At 43.5% G+C, this 18802-nt stretch overlaps 1 long non-coding RNA gene across 4 annotated transcripts in view; it reads left to right on the top strand.

The window, feature by feature from the left end:
* The window catches only part of LOC118173760, a 145533-nt gene extending 132865 nt beyond the window's left edge, over positions 1–12668 (top strand). For all 4 annotated transcript variants that reach the window (XR_004754369.1, XR_004754368.1, XR_004754370.1 and 1 more), the window contains 2 exons: positions 10409–10748; positions 12547–12668. This is a non-coding gene — a long non-coding RNA (uncharacterized LOC118173760). The remainder of the gene's footprint in view (positions 1–10408; positions 10749–12546) is intronic.
* Positions 12669–18802: the final 6134 nt, after the last annotated feature.

Here is an 18802-nt window from a genome sequence, read left to right as displayed (position 1 = left end):
GTGCAGCATAATGAGAAAGGGCTCATTAATTCCACCACCATCATTTCCCTGGCATGCTGTGTGGCTGATGAGCTTGTCACTCATCAGGTGACAGTAAGGCAGAAGGTCACTTGTTGCAAACAGTGGCCAAGGGGATTGATTTGCGTAGCGTGACTGTGTTGTCAAAGAGGGGCTCTGACTCAGTCTGGTCCTTAACTTTGCTGCAAAACTTTTCATCTTGGAGCCTGTCTTCTTTCCCAACTTAATGTGCAAAATTATCCCCCCCCCCCCCCCGTTTCAGCAAGTGTGTTTTCAGCAGTTACTTTTAGTCTAAGCCTCCGCAAGCTGCCTTTCTTCAGCTGGAAAGGAAGATGGAAAGGGACTGGGGTGGGGGGATGCTGTGTGCTTGTGAGGTGCAAATGGGGGCTGGTTCCTTAACCCTGTTTCCAAGGGGTGTCTGCAGAGGATTTTTAGGAACAGCTTCAGGAAAAGGGAGGTGGATCATACCCTGCAGCATCCCCTCTCCTCCCCAGCAGCACAGGGGTAGCTTTTTTGGTCTCTTCCCAAAAAACATGCCAGCACCAACCTTGCCAAAACGCATCTGAAGAAAAGTGTGGTGGCTCCCCTTGCAAACTGAGATACAACAGGTTGCTTTGCAGTAAGCAGGATAACCCATTGCTCAGTAACATGGTGCCTACTACCACTGCACCCGTTTGAAGTCCATTTTGCTGTGAAAAGATGTCTCTTTGTGATGCACCAAAAGTTCCATTTCCATCAATATACCTGCCCAACAAGGACTGAGCTGGAGTTGGAGCTGAGTGGGAGCTCACCTGCTTTTACCACTTTTCTGCTATTTTTCAGGTAATCCTTTTCTTGCTTAAAAGGACTAATGGCTGTCTTTTTGGGAAAGACACCGTCTAGGAACTGGGGAAAGAACAGTAGTTGAAAACATGTAATTGAGCTATAGGAAAATATAATTTATGAAAGGAAAAATAAGTATGCTAGTCAGTTTATTAACCCATGGCATGATTTTTTAATGGCAGTGTTATAGGTTAATTAGTATGTGTGCTGTCCTTATGCCTACCAGAGTTATTCACGAGGGATCATAGATCATGGTCTCATTAGGTAGGCCTCCCATAAAGACAATCCTTCTGTAAGTGGTTTAATATCTGTGTGTGTGCATGGAAAATTTTCCCCTTATCAGTGGAAAAAAGAGACTAAAGGGCCAGAAATGGAAATACTTTCAAGCGACACAAAACATGCATGCCATTGAAATTCTGATTGGGTGCTTAGAGATGAATTCTTTTCTCTTGCATCTTCCTACACATTGGATTTCTTAGCCTTGCTTAGGACTGAATTCAGGCACTGAGAGCTGCAAAACGTTTAATTCCCTCTAAAAGACCCTGCTCTTGCGCATTAGAGGTAGCAGCCAGGCTGGCAGTGATCCACCTCCCTTTGAACATCCCCGTGCGGTGCGGTAGTAAAACCAGCTTAATGTTCTGTGGACTCTGCCCGCGCTGGCTGAACACAGCAAATATCAAAGGTAACGCAATGTTCCTGCTTGGCGTGGTGGGGGAAAATGCAGAATGACCGTTTGTCTGTGAAGGTGAACAGAAACAGGAAGCGCTTGTGTCTGGGACTCAAGAGGCAGAGGGATCTTGGCCCTGGCTGAATCTCGTGGTGTAGGCCAGGAGGGAAGGCTGAGAAAAGCCCTGGTTTCTGTGCTGTTCTCTGTGTGTGTGCCACACAACCTTGACACAGACCTCCACTCTCCCTGCTTCCCCGTAGCTCAGAGCTGCCCTGTTCTCCAGAAGTAATGGGGTAGCTGGGGTATTGCAGCAGAAAACCTTGGTTTCTGCTGGAGCTCCCTGACTGCTGGTGGTCCCCACCATGCTGGTGTGGGGAACTCTGTGCCCTGATGACCAGCTGGTTTGGTTCCCAGAGGGCTTCCCACACAAAGAGGTGGTCACTCCCACCTTGGGACATGTATCTTTGACAGAATCTGATCCCCCAGGTCTCATCTCTCCAGGGCAGGGGTGAGATTTATGCAGTATGTCCTATTCCCCCTCCACGCTCACACTCTGCCTTTGCCAGGAACCAGGACGGAGCACCAGGCTAAACGGGACTGCATGAGTTCTGGACCGCAGCTAGCTCACATTTGGCCAGTCTCTGCAGGCAGAGAGAATCTGTAATGACTTTGCAGGCAGATAGTAAAAAAAAAAAAAAAAGAAAAAAAAAGTTTGGTTTACTGCTTATCCTGCTAGACTCAGTCTGAAGGTAAAAAGCCATAACTGTCAAAGCTATTTGTCAATTTGCTTTCTTTGGAACACTGTAGACACCCCTGAAAGGGGAAAAAAGTAGCAGGGAAGTTCATTTAATTTTTTGAGTACTGCAGCCTGCTTCATAAAAGATCTCTCAGGATGAAGAATCCATAACATTTATAAAAACACCTTGCTTTTTACTGTGGTTTTGTGGGGAAGGAATACTGCCCAAGTTGATAGAGACCATACCTGCATCTTCTTTTGAAAGTAGAAAAGCAGATCACAGCCAAGACTAAAGAAAATAGTGACCACTTGATTATTGGAGAGAAGCCCAATTGCTTCATTAGAGAAGAGTTGTCACATGCTTGTTTCTTAAATCCTGCTAAATACCTGCTTAGCAGCATTATTGACAGGCTTTTCTCATGAACACTGAGCTGTTAAGCTGCTCCTAGTTTACAGCAAGAGGTTAAAGGATTTCTCAAAGCTCCCAATGAAAGCCTTACTAACTGGATTAACTGCTAACATGGATTTAGGTTTTGAGTCAGATTAACCCCAGTTGCTCAAAGCAGGTTCCTCTTGTTCAACCTTTCTTCCCTTTTTCTTCTCCTTTTCCTCTCAGCTTTATCCTTTTTGTTTGTCGGGAATAATGGAGATAAAGTCATCTTTGATGGTTATGTGCATGATGCATTCAGCAGCCCCACTCACTGCTGTGTGAAGGCCACAGTCCCAAAGGTGGTTTCTCAAGTGAAGATCTGCGCCAGCTCTTTTTGCAGTAACTGCAGTGCAGGAATCTGTTAGCGAATGCTGAAGGTTGGCAGGGGAAAGCAAGCAGAGAGGTAGGCTGCGAGGAGCCAGGGGCACAGCAACGTGGTCTCTCTTCCCTGACCAAACTGGCATAGGAGTTGATTCCCAGCCCAGGAGAGAGCTCAAGCCAGCACGTTGCTGTTTCTCCATCATCTGCTCGCTGCACCATTCAGACCTCTCTATTATCTCTTTTCCCAGCACATGACAAGCCACATGATGGCCACACAACAGCTATCACACCAGGGTCATGGCAAGGAGTTGTGGCACTTGGCTTCCCCTGCGGAGCGACTCTTCTCCCAGGGCCACTGGGAGCCCCCCCCATTGTGGTGGCATGCCCCTGCGGACAGAGCTGTCTCTCACATTTAGCTCTCTTTCCTGTGCTGGCTTGGCTCAGAACCTTGCTGTTAAACAGAGACTAAAATGTAAAAAACTCCTGTGCAGTGTGCGTAACCCATTTAATAGCAGCTGAGGGATTTGTCACCATGAACATGTCCGGTGCCCTGGCAGCAGCTGGGTCTCACCATATCACCGGGTTTCTGTGCAAAATGGGCTCTTTCTGAGCTTTCTGTCTGATGATCCCAGTGGGTGCTCAGGAGGTCTAGCAGTCCCCCTGCCCTTCTCTGCACCCCTTGGGGTTTTATGTATGTCTCTTGATCTACTTTGTGGCTCTCCCTTTCTCAAACTGTTCCAACTCTGCTCAGCTGAAAGCCATCAACAGGATTGAGGTGACCCTACTTTCTCATTTTCCTTGAATACTGATCAGCTCTCCTGTGATTTTTTCATCCTGTCTACTTCTTAATCTCACCTCCTTTGACTCCCTCCCAGCTGCCTTTATCCCAGTGTAATCCATTTGTACCTGAATTGCCAGCCTTCATTTCTGGTTTCCCCTCTGCCCTCCTTACTCCCACCACGTCTCTAATCTCCCAGCCCACCAGCTCCCCTTCCCTCCAGCACACCAGGTTCCCTGCTCTCTCCCTGGTTTTCACCAACCCTCTCCCAGCTGCTCAGCATCACCCTGATCCTGGTTCATGCCAGGTGATATCCCACACATTTCCTTCACTGATTTCTTCCCAGCCCTCACCCTTAAGGGAACCCACATCACCCATCCTGTGCTTTCCATCAGCAAATGCTGATTTCCTCAAACCACGCCAGGAGTGTGACACAATTACCACTGTCACACAGAGGCTCTGGTCTCTGCAAGACCTCTGAGCAGGAACAAATTCCTCTCTGCGGTGCTGGTGGACTTAGAGATACATTTGGGAGCCATCCATATCCTGCCTCTCCCCTTTGGACACCTAAACTGTTATTTGTAGAATTCCTTATGATTTGGCATTTGGCATTTTACAGCACGGGTCTGTCATATCCCTTTTATATCAGATGATAAAAATAATGTTTCCTAGCCCTACGGCCTGCAGTGAGACTGGCCAAATTAAAGGGAGAGGGGAAAAGATAAAATGAAAATCCATCAAAGAAAAAGGCTGGAAGGAAGGGAGCCACTTACAGGGCATGGAGAAAGGTCCCCTTCTTGGATTTAGTGCAGAGACTGGGAAGGTTATGAGTAGGTGCTTGGGAGTGTGGCGGGATGCTGCCATAGCTATTAACAGAGCACTTTCCTCTCTGGCTTTTTTATGGGGTATAAACTCCCCAGCCTCATGGCAGGCATGAGAAGAGAGAAGTTGTAACCTGGTTCTTGCCTTTTCTTCTTACAAATATTCCAGAGCTCTTCTGAGTTTGATGCAAATTGAAACAACCTGAAGTTTCTCGAGCTAATTCCCCCTACTCCCTTAATTCCCTTGAGCCAAAGGAAGCAAAACCTTTGATGCAGTGACAAGACTTTGCTTCCCACTGCCCGACATTCAAATACCCTTTTACTGAAGATGTATGGGCTCTGCCTGGGGAAGAGCCCCAGCTCCAATCGCACAGCGGTCGGGAGGCCCCCTGCCCTCCTGATCTTCTTAAGGGGCTGTTTCTGAAGCTGCTCTACATAGCAACTGTGGTGTGAAAGCACTTGAGTGTGACTAAGTGATGCCTTGATGGATTTCCTACCTCTAATCCCAGGCGTGTTATCCCAGTGTTGGCATTACAAGAAGAAAGATGAATTTTAATAGCAATTGGGAGTCTTCCTGGTGGTCACGTTCCCCCTCAGATGGAGGCACCAGGCAGAGCTACCAGCTGTTAGGTCTGAAATGAGCTGTGGCCATCCCTCTGCCTCTGGAGGCAGCCCAGGATTGCAAGTTGAGCACTCACATAAGCAGACTTTGACCCATTGTACTCCAGGACTCTGCTGTGCCCACAGGACACAACCTAACAGTTTCACCCCTGGAGCAGGACTGACTTGCTTGTGGGACCAATTCCCCTTTAGTCTGCTCCCCCAAAGCTGATTTAAATTAGTGCTTTATATTAGAAACTTAGCTCGTTATTTTTAATAGTTAAGAAATGACTGCCAGATATTATCAGTTTGGTTTTTGGCATGTAACAGGCAGGGTAGCAAGCACTAATAAATGGTCCTCTCTGACCATTTTCGGCAGTCACCTTGCCTACTTCTTGCTGACACCGTTCTTGCAGTAATTAATGAGTTGGCACATTACTGGGAGCCTTGTCAATGAATTAATCTCTGCACAAAGGGAACAGCTGAACACAGGTTCCTCTTGTTGTCTCTGGCAAACAGGGGAGATGGAGAGCCTGCAGGGAGAGAGCTCCTGCTTCAGAGGTGGCTGAAATTACATTTATTTTGCATTTTTTGATTCTATTACTTATGTTTTTGTCCTCTGAGTTTTCACGTGTCTGATTAGAGTTTCTGAGGGTTATTTTATTATTATTATTATTTTTCCTGGTGAGGGAGTGTGTTTTTTTTATTAACCTGATGCTGCTGGAGCAGAGAAGAGATTCAGCTCCATCAGTTATGAGAAGGCATCTGTGTGGAAGCGTTTTGTCCAAGCAAGAGAATAAAGGTGAGGTCTAGAAGGATGATCAACCCATGGGGCTTGTTCTTGATAAATATTTGGTCGTGCTGGGCCAGAGGCTGGAAGTGAAACAGTGAGGTGCAATAGTACTTCTCTATAGGGCTCCAGACATACGCTTTATCCCCACCAGAGAACAGGTAGCCATGAGGGCAGCAAAGGAACAAGCTCTTCTTCCTCCCGCGCTCAGCAGATTGCAGGGAGCCTTGTGGCCTTGCGCTGCCATTCCCTTCTGTATCCCTTCCCGTGCTCAGCAACCTGAAAACACCTCTCAGGGCAGCTCCCGACTAACTCTCCAGAAGGAGCACGCGTCATGCAGCTGACCTCATGCTGCTCCCATTCTGCCAAAATATTTTAGCTGGTGATTAAACCCCTTAATGAAATTCAGTCATCGTAGTCCTTGATTTCTTAGTACTTGAAAAGCTGTCAGGGGAGGGAGAGGAACAGCTTCTGAGAAGAAGCCAGCTCTGTACCAGTATTCTTTGGTTTTATATCAATAAATGAGAACCACTTAATTCAAAGGTTAACAGATATTGTTTATCCTTTGTAAAGTTTCCAGTAACTCTGCAATATCTGGTGCTGGCTCTGTGGCTGTGAATCACCTGGGCAGAAGGCTATTTAAACTTTCCAGTTTAGGTGCTGTTCCTTGATTGAGACAGAGTACTTGGCTAATACCCTGTTTATGGAGTGAATGTTGTATTAAAAGTCCTGGGGCTGCTGGTATTGATCCCAGTATTGGCATAAAGTAACTCATGCCTCTGTTATGAAAGAAAATGGCATAGCTGCTTGAGGGACAAGGTGGTCTGTGAGAGCTAAGAAGTGGAAGTTTCCTTAGTAGCTGGGAATGAGGCGTGGAATTTATCATCTGAGTCAGTATTTACTTGCTCTTTCCTCTCTCCTTTCTAGTCCCAGCTAGCCCTGAGGAAAAATCTTAAGGTTATAGGTTACCTCTGCTTATATGATTGTCCAGGAGGTTGGGCAGTGCTCTAAACCAAAGTTGAATCTATCCACATGTAATGAGGAGACCAGTTTAGGCAAGGAAATGATGAAAGCCTGCTACAGTTCTGCACCGAAGCCACAAAGTTGCCAGGAGAGAGGTTTGATTACTGCCTGCCTGTGGGATGCTCACTCTCCCCAGGACTGTGCATGTTTCGCTTTCACCATCACTAAGAACATCTCAGTGATAAAAAAAAAAAAGAAAAATCGCGTGACTGATTTTTGTAAAAATATATTTCTGTTCTAGGCTGAAAAGGGAATCCCCGAGGCCTTTCCTTTCCTCAAATTATCCAGGTGCATCAGAGCATTTCCAAGTCAATTTGTCATCAGCCCAAGGACTGACTGACTGTAGTAACAGAGAGGACAGTGCTACTGGGTGCTAGTCCTTTCACCTTCAGGTTTGTTTTACCCAGCTCCAACCCACAGCATCAGAAAGGTTTTCACGGTATTCCTCCAGCTTCAGTGGTTTAGATTGAGCTGGATTCTGCATAGATCTTTCCATTATACTTTCATTAATGTAGAACTATGCTAAAATGTCAGCTGGAAGAACACATGAATCCTGCACGTATTCCTAAGGACATTATTATAGTCAGTGATGCAGCTAACACACACATGTCCAGTCCAGCATGGATACAGTGCCTGTCTTGCTCTATTGAACTGCTAAACTATTTTTGGTTCACTTAAGTGCTTAGGCACTGCACTGATAAACAGACCAGAAATTTTTACGGAGAGCTGAAATATTTACCTTGCCTCTGCCTTGATATTGCAAAATCCCTAGAGGTTTACCATAAAATGCTCTTCTTTGTGACCCCCAAGAAAGAGGAAGACACAGCCCAATTTAATGGTTGAATGAAGTTGCTCTAGTGCATTCCCTTCTCTCTGAGACTTTGCACGCCACTCAGAGTTACCCAGCTAATTTAGTTGGTGAAGCTGGTTTATGGCAAGAGAGAGGCTCCCTCTGTAGTCCTGAGCATGAGAGAGATGTTTCCAGAGGAAAACTCAAAGCTAGGAGGCTGTTCAGCTCTTTCAGATAAAACTTTCTACAAAGATTTGTTGTGGGGCTGGAAGTTCACAAACCAAACTTCCTCTTTGGGGAACGGATGAAGGAAGCTTGCCAAAAAATAAAGGAAACAAAACCCCAAAATGTGAACCAATAAAATAAAAATATTCAGGCATCCCTCATCCAGAAATCACATTGCATTGCCACTTGCACTAAATAAACCTTTTAAGGTTAGAAATGGCTATACCTGGCTCTTTCTGCTGTATCATGGTGCAGAGAGTTCCAGTGGTTATTTATGCTTAATAAAAAAGCGTTTGCTATATGGGTCTTCTAAGCAAGTTCTGTTTTAATTATACTGATTGTTCTAAACTGCTTTCTGAATTAAAAAAAAAAAAAAAGTGCCCCAAATGGATTTTTTGATCACACGTGTGCTATGTTATCTCATTCCTCTTTCTGAATTTTATTCAGTAGCTATCAGCTTTGTGACTTTCATCAGTGGAGAAAACTATTATCCTTACAGTCCCTTTTAAAACTATGTTCATTTTTACCATTTCCTTTTGATCCCGAGATCACAGCACTCACCAAGGAAATGACTCCTGGTTTCCTTAGTGCATAACGTGTTGGTATTTTCTGTATCCCAATATTTTGACTCTGGGGCAAACATTTAAACACCACAGATGCTCTGAGCAGATGCGTCACGGTGTTTGATCATGCTGAGCTGATTGAAATGACCTGTGTGTTCTCAGGCTTCCTTCCCCTCACCAAATGTTAACGTTTATATCCTTTCGGGCAAATTATCCCAATCAATACCAGAAGTGGAACTAATACCAATACTGGAACCGGTACTGATCCAGGTATCAGTACCAACACTGGGTCTGATACCAGAACCAATGCCAGAACTGGGTAGCCAGGCCAGCAGTCTCATCTCTGCCCTGATACTGCATGGGGACAACTTCTTCCCGTTATCAATAGCAGAGCCCAGACACAGAGAAAATAGAAGACAGGACAGCGTGACTTCACCTGCCTGAAGGGCACCTCTGTTGGATGCACTCGGGCACTGACAGAAAAATGAAAATAAAATGCCACAAAAATGTTGAGAAAGATCAATACAAGTCTGAGCTCTGGCAGAAGAGTGTGTAATGTTTCAAACAGCTTTTTGGCTCTGATGAGCACATGCCAAAGAAACTTTTGTTATTAAGGGAAAAGGGTGGATATGGCAAAATGAGGAGAGAGAGGAAACTTCTTTCCTCCAAGGAAGTCCTTGCAGAAGTGACTGTTGCCTTTGATTTCAGAGGAAGGTTTGTAAGGATCAGCTGATGTTTAGAGGAGATGAGAAGCTTTGGAAAGTTTTTGTTTGTTTTGGCCTAAACCTTCTCCCTTCTTCCTCTTCCCACTGTGCCCATGCACAAGACCCCCCTCCATGCTTGTCTCTCTGTGTTCATCTCCATGGCTAGGGGCCTCAAAGGCTCTGAGATTCTCAAAGAAACTGTAATGAAAGCAGGTCACTTTTCCGCAGCTTTTAAGTCTGGTTTCAGCTCTTCTGCTAAAACATAAAAATGCACAGCAGAGCTTTGCAATGCTATCAAAAAAAGAGAGGAAAGAGAGGAGACAGACTTTTTTTTTTTTTTTTTTCCCTATTTTCAGGGTTTCACAGCTGACTCCAACAGGTGCTACATTCCTAGCTCAAAAGGGTCTTCAGTAAAGTCCCTTTTTTATTTTTATTTTTTATTTTTTAGATAAAAGGCAAATAGACTTGTGACTGGTAACAAGGAGTTATTAGTGACTTAGTGAAGCTAAATTCACATTGCCTTCCTCAGGTTCTTTCCCTAAGAAACATAAATTGGTCTAAGGAAATCAGAGAGGGGACACTACTAAGGGGTCAAAATTGTGCAAATGGGGACAATGTGGATGGGACAGCAAAGCTTCTGACAGCTCTCAGCCTTGTTTATAGTCAGATTCACCTGGTTTGGCTCAAATCCACTGGTGTTACCCTCTAAATAATGGCATCGTTCATGGATTTGCCTGTTACTGTTTCCAACTCAATCCTCATATGGGGTAGACCCAGTACCTTCTAACCTCGAGCTCTGAAACTGCTGGTGAACACTGCAAGTGGGGAAGATGGTGCAAAGCAGGGGCTACGATGGTATTATTTTAAGGAGGAAAACTTGAGCACTTTTAGAATCATGAAGGGAAATTGAAAGATACACAGAAGCATCTCATTCTCTTCTAATTGTGTGGGTGTAGTCACGTGGTAAAATAAACCAAGAGGGAAGATTTTCCAGTCCCCTGGTTATTCAGGACTTGTTTTCACCCTAATATGCTGTGATTCAGATTTACTATAAAACCTCAGGCAGCAATAGAAAATAATCTGTTCTATTATGTTTTTCTTCAAATTTTCTTGCTCCAAGCTGTAAACACCTGGAAATTCAAGCAACATCAGCAAAGCACGGTGCTGTCTTCATGCTCAATAGAATAGAAGAGAAGCTCACTGAAGATTGCGTCGACTGGACCACAACAGCTCCAGGACATTTAAGTTCGAGACGTGGTCAAGTGCTTTGTCAGCACCCCTACATACTGTGAGCTGTAACATGGCCTGGCTGGCAGTTGTGCTGCTTGAGAGCTTGCTATGTGGAAGAAACATCGCCGTTCCGTGTGGCCTGGATGTCATGGTCATGCTAATTAGTCCACAGCCAGTGCTTCTTCCCAGTCCCATGACTGTTGCTGTTTCATTCAGAGGTGTGACAAAAGGTATTAAAGGCATGGTTTTGTTTTGTTTTGTTCAGTTTTTTCCTTATCTCATGGAATTCCCTTGTTCTGTGGGTTGCATTTCAATTCCAAGTTTTGTCTGGATTCATCTTTGCAGGGGTTGCATTAGATCTATGGAAAAAATTAAGCTTTACTAAAAATAGAGGCAGAAGGGAACTCAGCTTTACACTCACATTTGACCTAAAGGACTGAGCCAATACATTTTTGGTAGTTCAAGTTTTGGATATCATAGAGTTCTCACATAGGACAGGCTTGTTGGCTCTTTTTCTCAGTGTACATGATAAGAATATATATTTATTTTAGAAAAACACTTAGCCAGAAGGAACACAACATGTAGCGAGAGATAAATTATGCAGATAATGTTCTATTATGCACATAGAGTAAAAAGTACAAGGGACATGAATTTCCCCAGGGAGACACCTCTGCGAGGGGAGGCTGGGACAACATGGAAAATAAAATATAAAGAAGAAGAAAATGAATTGGATGTAGTCAGTTCTAGCAGATTTTGCTTGAAGGAGGAAGAAGACTGAATGAGCAAAAAATTTTACTGGGGGGCAATTCCTTCCAAAGAAGTGACTGTATATTGGCTGTGTCACTTATCAAGGTCTCTGCTCCAACACGTTAGGACAGGGCTTTGACCCTGCAGGTATTTATGAGGCTAGGAGTGGGTGACTGGAAAGCGCGAAAGGAACCAATATAGAAAACAACTGGCAGCATCTCTTTTATCCAGCCTTTCCCATTGCTCTCTGGCAGGGAACACACAGACTTTTTCAGCTCTGTGGTACGTGACCCATTGAGGTCCGGCAGGATCCATTCCTGTGCATTGTGCAGCAATGAAAGATCACCTCCAGCAGACAAAGCAGTCCCTGGTCGTATCAGAGATGGGCACAAAAGCCCTTCCTAGGATGGAATAATAACTGTGCTTGAGCAGCAGAACATGGAGAGAGTCTGAGTGGGCAATAACACTTTATCAAGAGCTACAAGAAGATGGCAAGAAGATGTTTCTTTGAAGTCCCTCTTGGTTCACCCCCAGAGCTGTACCTTGTAACAGCAGGTCTCAAAAAAAAACATTTTGAATCTGTCCCTGCTGCTGCTTGCACTGATGGTTCTACCGCGCCAGTCTGTCTGACACATTTGTGCTTCTCCTTCACAGTGCAGCAGGCTCAATTGTGCTTAAGTGGGCTAATTAAGGGAACAAGGGTATTTTGTGGTTGTGTTTTTTTGTTGTTGTTGTTTGTTTTTGTTTGTTTTTGTTTTTCTTCTCTCCAGGCCTCAAGGTAGGTCCATAAGGTGGAAGTCTGCTCCGTAACTAAGTGCACACAGGTTTTCCTCAGCGTGTTCAGCCTCAGACTTTGTGCCCCAGCTTTTGCAGTCCTTGAGGTGCTGAAGGGATGCAATATTTCACAGGGTACGCTGCAACTGTTGGCAGAAATGTAATTGGCTCTTCCCATGTGGCTGTCATCACAAATTCCATTGCAGATAGAAAATGCGATACAAACAAAAGTGCTGGAAGCCCTTTGGCTCTACCTCCATGTATGTGTTTTAGGTGACCACTGTGCTATGTACTGACCTCGTGCGAACAGCCACTGTAAAAATTACTCCTATTCCCTGTGCTAATCAAGCTACAGCCCTACGTTAAGAAAATAAGCTTATCAGCCTTTTGGGTTTATGTAGATACCTGCAGGGTTTTTGTTTTCCCCGTTCTCCTCAGTGTGTAATTGGCTCAACAATTCCTGATTTTTGTTGTTTGTGTGTTTGTTTTAAACATGTTTTCCTCCAGGCATTAGTCACAACTGGAGACTGGACTAATTTGCTGATGTTGTAGAGGGAATTCTGTCTCCTGGAGACCTGGCTGATGTGATCAGAACTCACAAATGGTATTGTACCAAAGATTCATTCAGGCAAGTGGTTCTCTGTTTATTCTGAGGCAGGTCATTGCTGTTCCTTTTCCTTGTAAAATCTTCCACCTCCCTTGGTATTTATATATCTTTTCCTCCGTCTTTTGAGTTGCTGACTTGTTGCACCAAGCTCTAGGATGGTAGAATGCCTTTCACAGCATCATCACCACAGATCTGAGAACATAGAAGAGGATCCAACATTTTCTTTGCAGCTAGTATGTCATACCTTCCTTTCCTTTTCTGCTACCTCCTTCCCACAACAGTTGCACCTTGGAGGCCAAACAAAGGAACAGGTCCAGGTGGCTTGGTTTCTGCTTACCCTCCCATTATCTCAGGTTAGAGATATTGTGAGTCGTTGCCTGCGAACTGTTGTTTTTCATAGCCACTGATAATTCCACCATCTGTGAATTTGTCTAATCCCGATAGAAGTTATTGGTCTTGACTTAAAATTATTCCCTATCCCCTTTGTAACAGCTGCTGGCAAAGCTGCTATTCTCCTGATGGATTTTGTTGGGTCTGCGTTTGATAGCTCACTTATGACAAAGGCCAGCAGTCTGTTTAAACGGTATCATCTCTACATTTAATCTATCTCTTCCTCCCAGCTCTCATCTAATCTAAGCATTAACCATCATTCACAATATTGCAAAAAGCAGTTTCTGTTTGCAATATTAGGAGGAAAAAAGACATAAGAAATAATGGATAGAAAAAGTAAGTACTGAACATCAGCATCTTTGGTTGTTGTGTATTAATAAAGGATAAAATAACTGCTATCTTATAGCCTCTTACTGGAAAAGAGCTTCCCCTGCTTGTTAAAGTAGCACATATGATGGTGAATGCCTCTGTGTCATCACTATCCTATCTGTGGACTCACAGATTTTCCTGCCTTTGTGCTCATATTTACAAGTAAAATGTCTCCTGGTTTTATTCTTGGCTTTTCCTTGTGCTATGTGAAAGTGTATCTTCTAAAGCACTGCTAAATGACAGAAGAAAACATCTGGTGTCCCCAGGGTAAACCTTTAAAACAATGTCCTACTCTAACGAAATTCTGCTTTGTCAGCAAACCGTGTTGTGCATATTTCTTTCATTGTTTTGCAGATTGCAATTGCAAAGTGCTTTTGCATTTAAACAGGATCTCTCTGACCTAAGAGATAGTAAGAATTATGTTAGAGTGGGCACAATAACTCAATGCTCTGACCTACCCTAAATAGCTGAACTTGTTTCACTTGGGCAAATTACATATTTATAACAACCCATTATGTCGTCAGAATACTTCAGCAGAGATGCTGCAGCTCCTACTTACATGAATATTCTTTTGAAGGGCTAATCAGAAGAGATATACCATCAAGATTATGTGCTTTAAAAATGCAGTTCTAGACAGCACTGTCCAAAATGGGCAGCAATAATTAATCAGTTCTATATAGATTCTTCCTTCTCACCTGTTCTCCATGACCTTAGCTCAGATCAAAGCTTAGGTTAGAGAGAGAATTTTGCACCAGTGTTTAAAAATCAGAAACTGCTCTCCAGGTCATATAAAATTGATGCTCAAGAGGTGCCTTACTTACTGAAAGCAGCGGGATGTACTTGAAGATTTCAGCTTAAGTTCCTGTTTAAGCATCTTCCTGGAGCTCTTCTTGCTTTTCCTTGCCCATATGTAGGTAACAGGGGCTGTGTAAGAACTCAGTGAAGTTCTTTGTAAGTACTTGTTCTCATTTAAGTAGTCTTTATGCTACAGGGACCATCTGGTGGTCTCCTAAGCATCCAGGAGATGAATCAAATAAAAGATTTTGAAAATGAAATCAGCTCCATGCACTACAGCCAGAGGAGAAGGCAAGCGCAACGCAGTGACTACCGCACTGAGTTACCCCCATCTCTTCCTACTGAGTGAGAGCCCAGCTGAAATTCTTTGCTGGGATGCAAGAGGAGCTTCAGGGACAATGAATTGGATCATGAGACAGGTAGATCCTCTACAACCCATCTTGCTGGGCGAAGATATAAGAGGTTGTAGAAACTGCATGTTGAGCATAACTAAATAAAGAACGTTAATTTCCATGAGGGTTTATTCAGAATCTTCAGTGACCGTTGAGATAAAATGCAAATCAACCAAACAGATGACTTGGAAGAAGATACATTTTTTTTAATTTTTTTTTTTTGAATCAGAGATGCCACTCAGTGCTTTTCAAGGAAAATGCCTGGTGATGCATTCCCAAGTGGTGCGGCAAGCGTAGGCATGGTTGTGTTCGTAGCTTCAGCTCTAGAAAGAGGTAAACGATATTTGTTAAGTGATTAGGCAGGAGCGTGTGTGCTAGTGTGTCTGCATGCCAAATATCCTCTGATCTTGCCGTCGGTATGTGAGGAAGTTCCCCCTGAGTGGGACTTCTGTCTGGAGAAGGTACATGTGCTGTGAAATGTATTTGTTTATCTCTCCACAGAGTCAAATGCTCAGGCTGGGGCCTGAGCACTAAGCACTAAGTATTGCTGCTTCTTTCACTGTTTTCTCTTTGCCTGGGTACTTTGTACTTTTGGAAAGCAAGGGGGAAAGCAGCTTTAATTCTGGTTTCTTTTATTTCTGTTTTTTTTTTTTTTTTTTTTTTTTTTTTTTCCCTACAATGATATTTCCATGATCAAATTTGTAACTGGAGACCAATGTTTCCAGATTTCCTTTGATAACGTAGAAGAACAGCATGGTGCAAAAACTTACCTTTCCATCCCGCTCCCTTTTAACAGACTTTCAGTGCCTCGTTATACGTTAGAAGCATCATTCATTAAGATAAAAGTAACTAGGTCCCTCTGTCTGCTTAGGATATGCATATGGCACTTCCTGAACTTCAGTTATTTTTTGTGAAGTTCTGCTAATGAAAAGCTGGTTTGTCCTTTTAAATCTATGGCACAGGGATGACATTACTGTATTGCTTCCCATCTGCTGCCGCTGAGGTCACCGTTCTGGCACAGAGCAGAACAGCTGCAGAGATCAAGTGATGGCCCTGCTATTGCTTCCTGGAGGGATGAACGTGGAAATGAATGTCAGGAAAAGGAAATTGCCAGCCATGTCCCTGTGCTGGCCACTTGAGCGCTGGAAAGATTTGGCAGGTGGCTCCAAATTTTTCCATGGAGGAAGGCAGGATCTTTTTCTTCTGTCTGCTAAGCCTCTGCTCAGGTAAAACAACCATAAAGTGCTTTCACTGCTATTCTTGACCTCACCCCAATCTGCGTCTGGGCCTCATCCCACCCCACTGTCCTGCAAAGGTTGCTAATGTTGGGGGTTTTCTCCAGAAGCTGTATCCAGAAACCATGCCTGCTCTTTTTGGTAGAGAGTGAAGGTTCTTCACAAACCAGCAAAATAAGGAGTAGCCATCCTAACTGGCATCAATCAAAAATGCCCCTGATGATTTCTTGTGCCCACTGTAGAGAATAAATGAATAAATGCTAACATTAGCATAGTACAGGGGAGATATGAAGGCAAGACACAGGGACAGCTCATGACCTGAGGAATAGGATTTACACAAGAGTGAATTTGTTACTGTGTGGGCTCCCTGTGTGGGGCGCTGACTCTCTGGAAAACCTTTGCTGGCAAAACAGTCCTCAAAGAGCAGTGACAAGCTGCCCATTGTCAGGAATCGTGGAGGGATGAAGGTGGCTGGCCATCAGCAGCTGTTTTGAGTGGAAATCCAGCACAGCAGAAAGCTGGGGCCAGGAGGGATGGCATATGCACAGTGCACATTGGCCACTAGATAGAGTGCGTTTTCAGAGCTGTGTCTTCACACCTTTACAATCCAAGTAAAGTGGAGAAATAAATCATTGTGCATGGTTGTCATCTTTGCTCCAGGAGTACCAGCCAAAGAGTTTAAATATAGCTAAACCACTGCGTTTCCCGAGAATAAATGCTCAAATACTCAAAATAAATTGCTAGGCCCTGGTAACACAGGAATGATTTATAAACCAATTACACTGGGGATTTTATTCTCCATTGTTGCTCTTACGGCTTATGGGTCAATTAGGTATTTTACTCCTGTAGGAACACATCCTTATTCTGCCATAAAATGTCTGAAGTTGGCATGCTGTGGTTGGTTCTGTCCCTCTCACAAAACACTTCCAGTTTGTGGCAAAACTTCTGGAATCGTTCTGCCAAGGGCCAGCAGCAAAGAATTGTCCCTAAAGAAGCGCATCTCTAAACAGTCAGTGGATGTAAATCATTGGAATATAAGGCCAGCAGTAGCGTTTCAGACCACCTAGGACAGTACCCAGTTTGCAGCAGATGACATAAGCAGACACCTGGTAAAGAATAAGGATAGGGCAAGCATGCTTTATCTTTCTCCATAATACTCTCCCTTCTCTGAGTGTTCAGCTCAGGATTTTTGAAGGTTGGTGTGATTCTCATTCTCAGTAAACCACACTGGGTCTCTCTTGCAGCTGCTTATCCAATCTGTCCTTGAACATCAGCAATTGTAGCATCATTCTGAACTAGGCACATAAGCTTTTGGAGTGAAACCTGCTATTCTCTACACTGGTGCAAAACCATAGTTACTCAAAAGCTTTTTGGCTGAATCATTTTTATTTCTGAAATCTAAACAAGGAAGAGAATTTGAACAAGTCATTTAATGAGTAAAAAAGATGAAATTCAGGGGAAAAGTTTTATGATTATGCCCTTACAGACTTTCACCACTTCAGCAATGAAAACTGGATAGTGCATTTTAATTCTCATTATACAAATTTTTCCACTCCTGTATGTTTTTATGTCAATATAAGCCAGAAAGGGAATCCATCCCAAGGGCTGTGTATCCTTGTATCTGCTTCTCCTCCTTTTTTTTTTTTTTTTTTTTTGCAAATTAGAATAACAGTTCCATAATCTTGAAAAATACTATATTTTTTCTTCTACAAGCTACAGTCATCTTCTCTAGCTATGGAGAGGTTGAAGCTAAATAAGAAACAAAATCCAGTCCCAGACACAATTCTACCACAGTGATGTAAGAAAACAGGGAAATGGAATTGGTATTCTGATGCCCAGCCTTTTTTTGCGTCCTGATTGTGGCTCTTAACATCCCAGAGCTGTTTGCAATAAGCAGCACACATTGAGCCAGACTTTTCCTCAGAATGTCAGATTCTCCTTGTGACTTCTCCCCTCGCATTTCAGTTCATCTAACATGAAGACGATAAGCACTGTGATAACTGGGACATCATAGAGTATTCACAAACAGCAATTCTGATTTCAGCATTGGTGGAATTGTTAAGTAGTCAGAAAGAACAAAGAGCCCGACTGGCATGAGCTGAAGATCACCGAAGTCAACGTAATCCTGTAACAGATAAATACTAAGTAAAATAAGCTTGTGTACAAACTGGAATTAGGGAGCTTCTTTAGCTTTGCTCTCATTCTGGGTGAAATAGCACCACAGGTCAGAAGGGCAAATTGAACTCATTACAGAGATGGATGCCCTTCATGGCTTATTTCTCTGAAGACAAGCTTTATTATATTTGGCTTCCCCCAGCTGGGTGAGAAGTTCTCTAATATTTGCCTGCCTATTATTGTATTGCCCTTTACTAGTTATAATGAGTATTTACTGTTTTCAATTATTTGCTGCTTCATTGAAAACACAACAGTCGTTGAAGCTATTAAGGGCTCCTTAGTCAATCCACTAAATAATAAAAAGAACCAAAGAGCATATATAAACTCAGGGATTTGCTGACCTGATTGTCAGCTGGGATTGTGAGCAAATCATACCCACTAGCCATCATAGTCATGCTGACAAAAGCTTTGAGGCACATGCAAAAATGCAGATAGCCAAATGTTCTCAGGTTGTGTCTCTGGAGAAATATTACAGCTGGGCTTGGAGGAGACTCTTCTGCTGATTTAAGCTGCATGTCCTTTATGGATGGTTGCTCACATATACACAGTGTCAAGAATTTTAGTGTAGAAAATCCCATTCAGTATTTTCTCCCTGGTAATGTGTTTCCTTCCAACAGAAATACTCCAGCTACTTGGATGAGAATCATCTTTCAAACTAAAAGTCTGACTTCATTTTTTGTTTTCCTACACATTTCTAATACTGCGGAATAGACATGATAGGGATTACAGATATAAGAACAAATTAGGCAGGGAATGTTAGTGGGTGACCTCCCGGGATGTCAGCTTCTCCACAAGAAGCT

This window comes from Oxyura jamaicensis, chromosome 13 (genome assembly GCF_011077185.1).
Source record: "Oxyura jamaicensis isolate SHBP4307 breed ruddy duck chromosome 13, BPBGC_Ojam_1.0, whole genome shotgun sequence".
Classification (NCBI taxonomy): domain Eukaryota; kingdom Metazoa; phylum Chordata; class Aves; order Anseriformes; family Anatidae; genus Oxyura; species Oxyura jamaicensis.
This window is presented reverse-complemented; position numbering and strand designations above follow the sequence as displayed.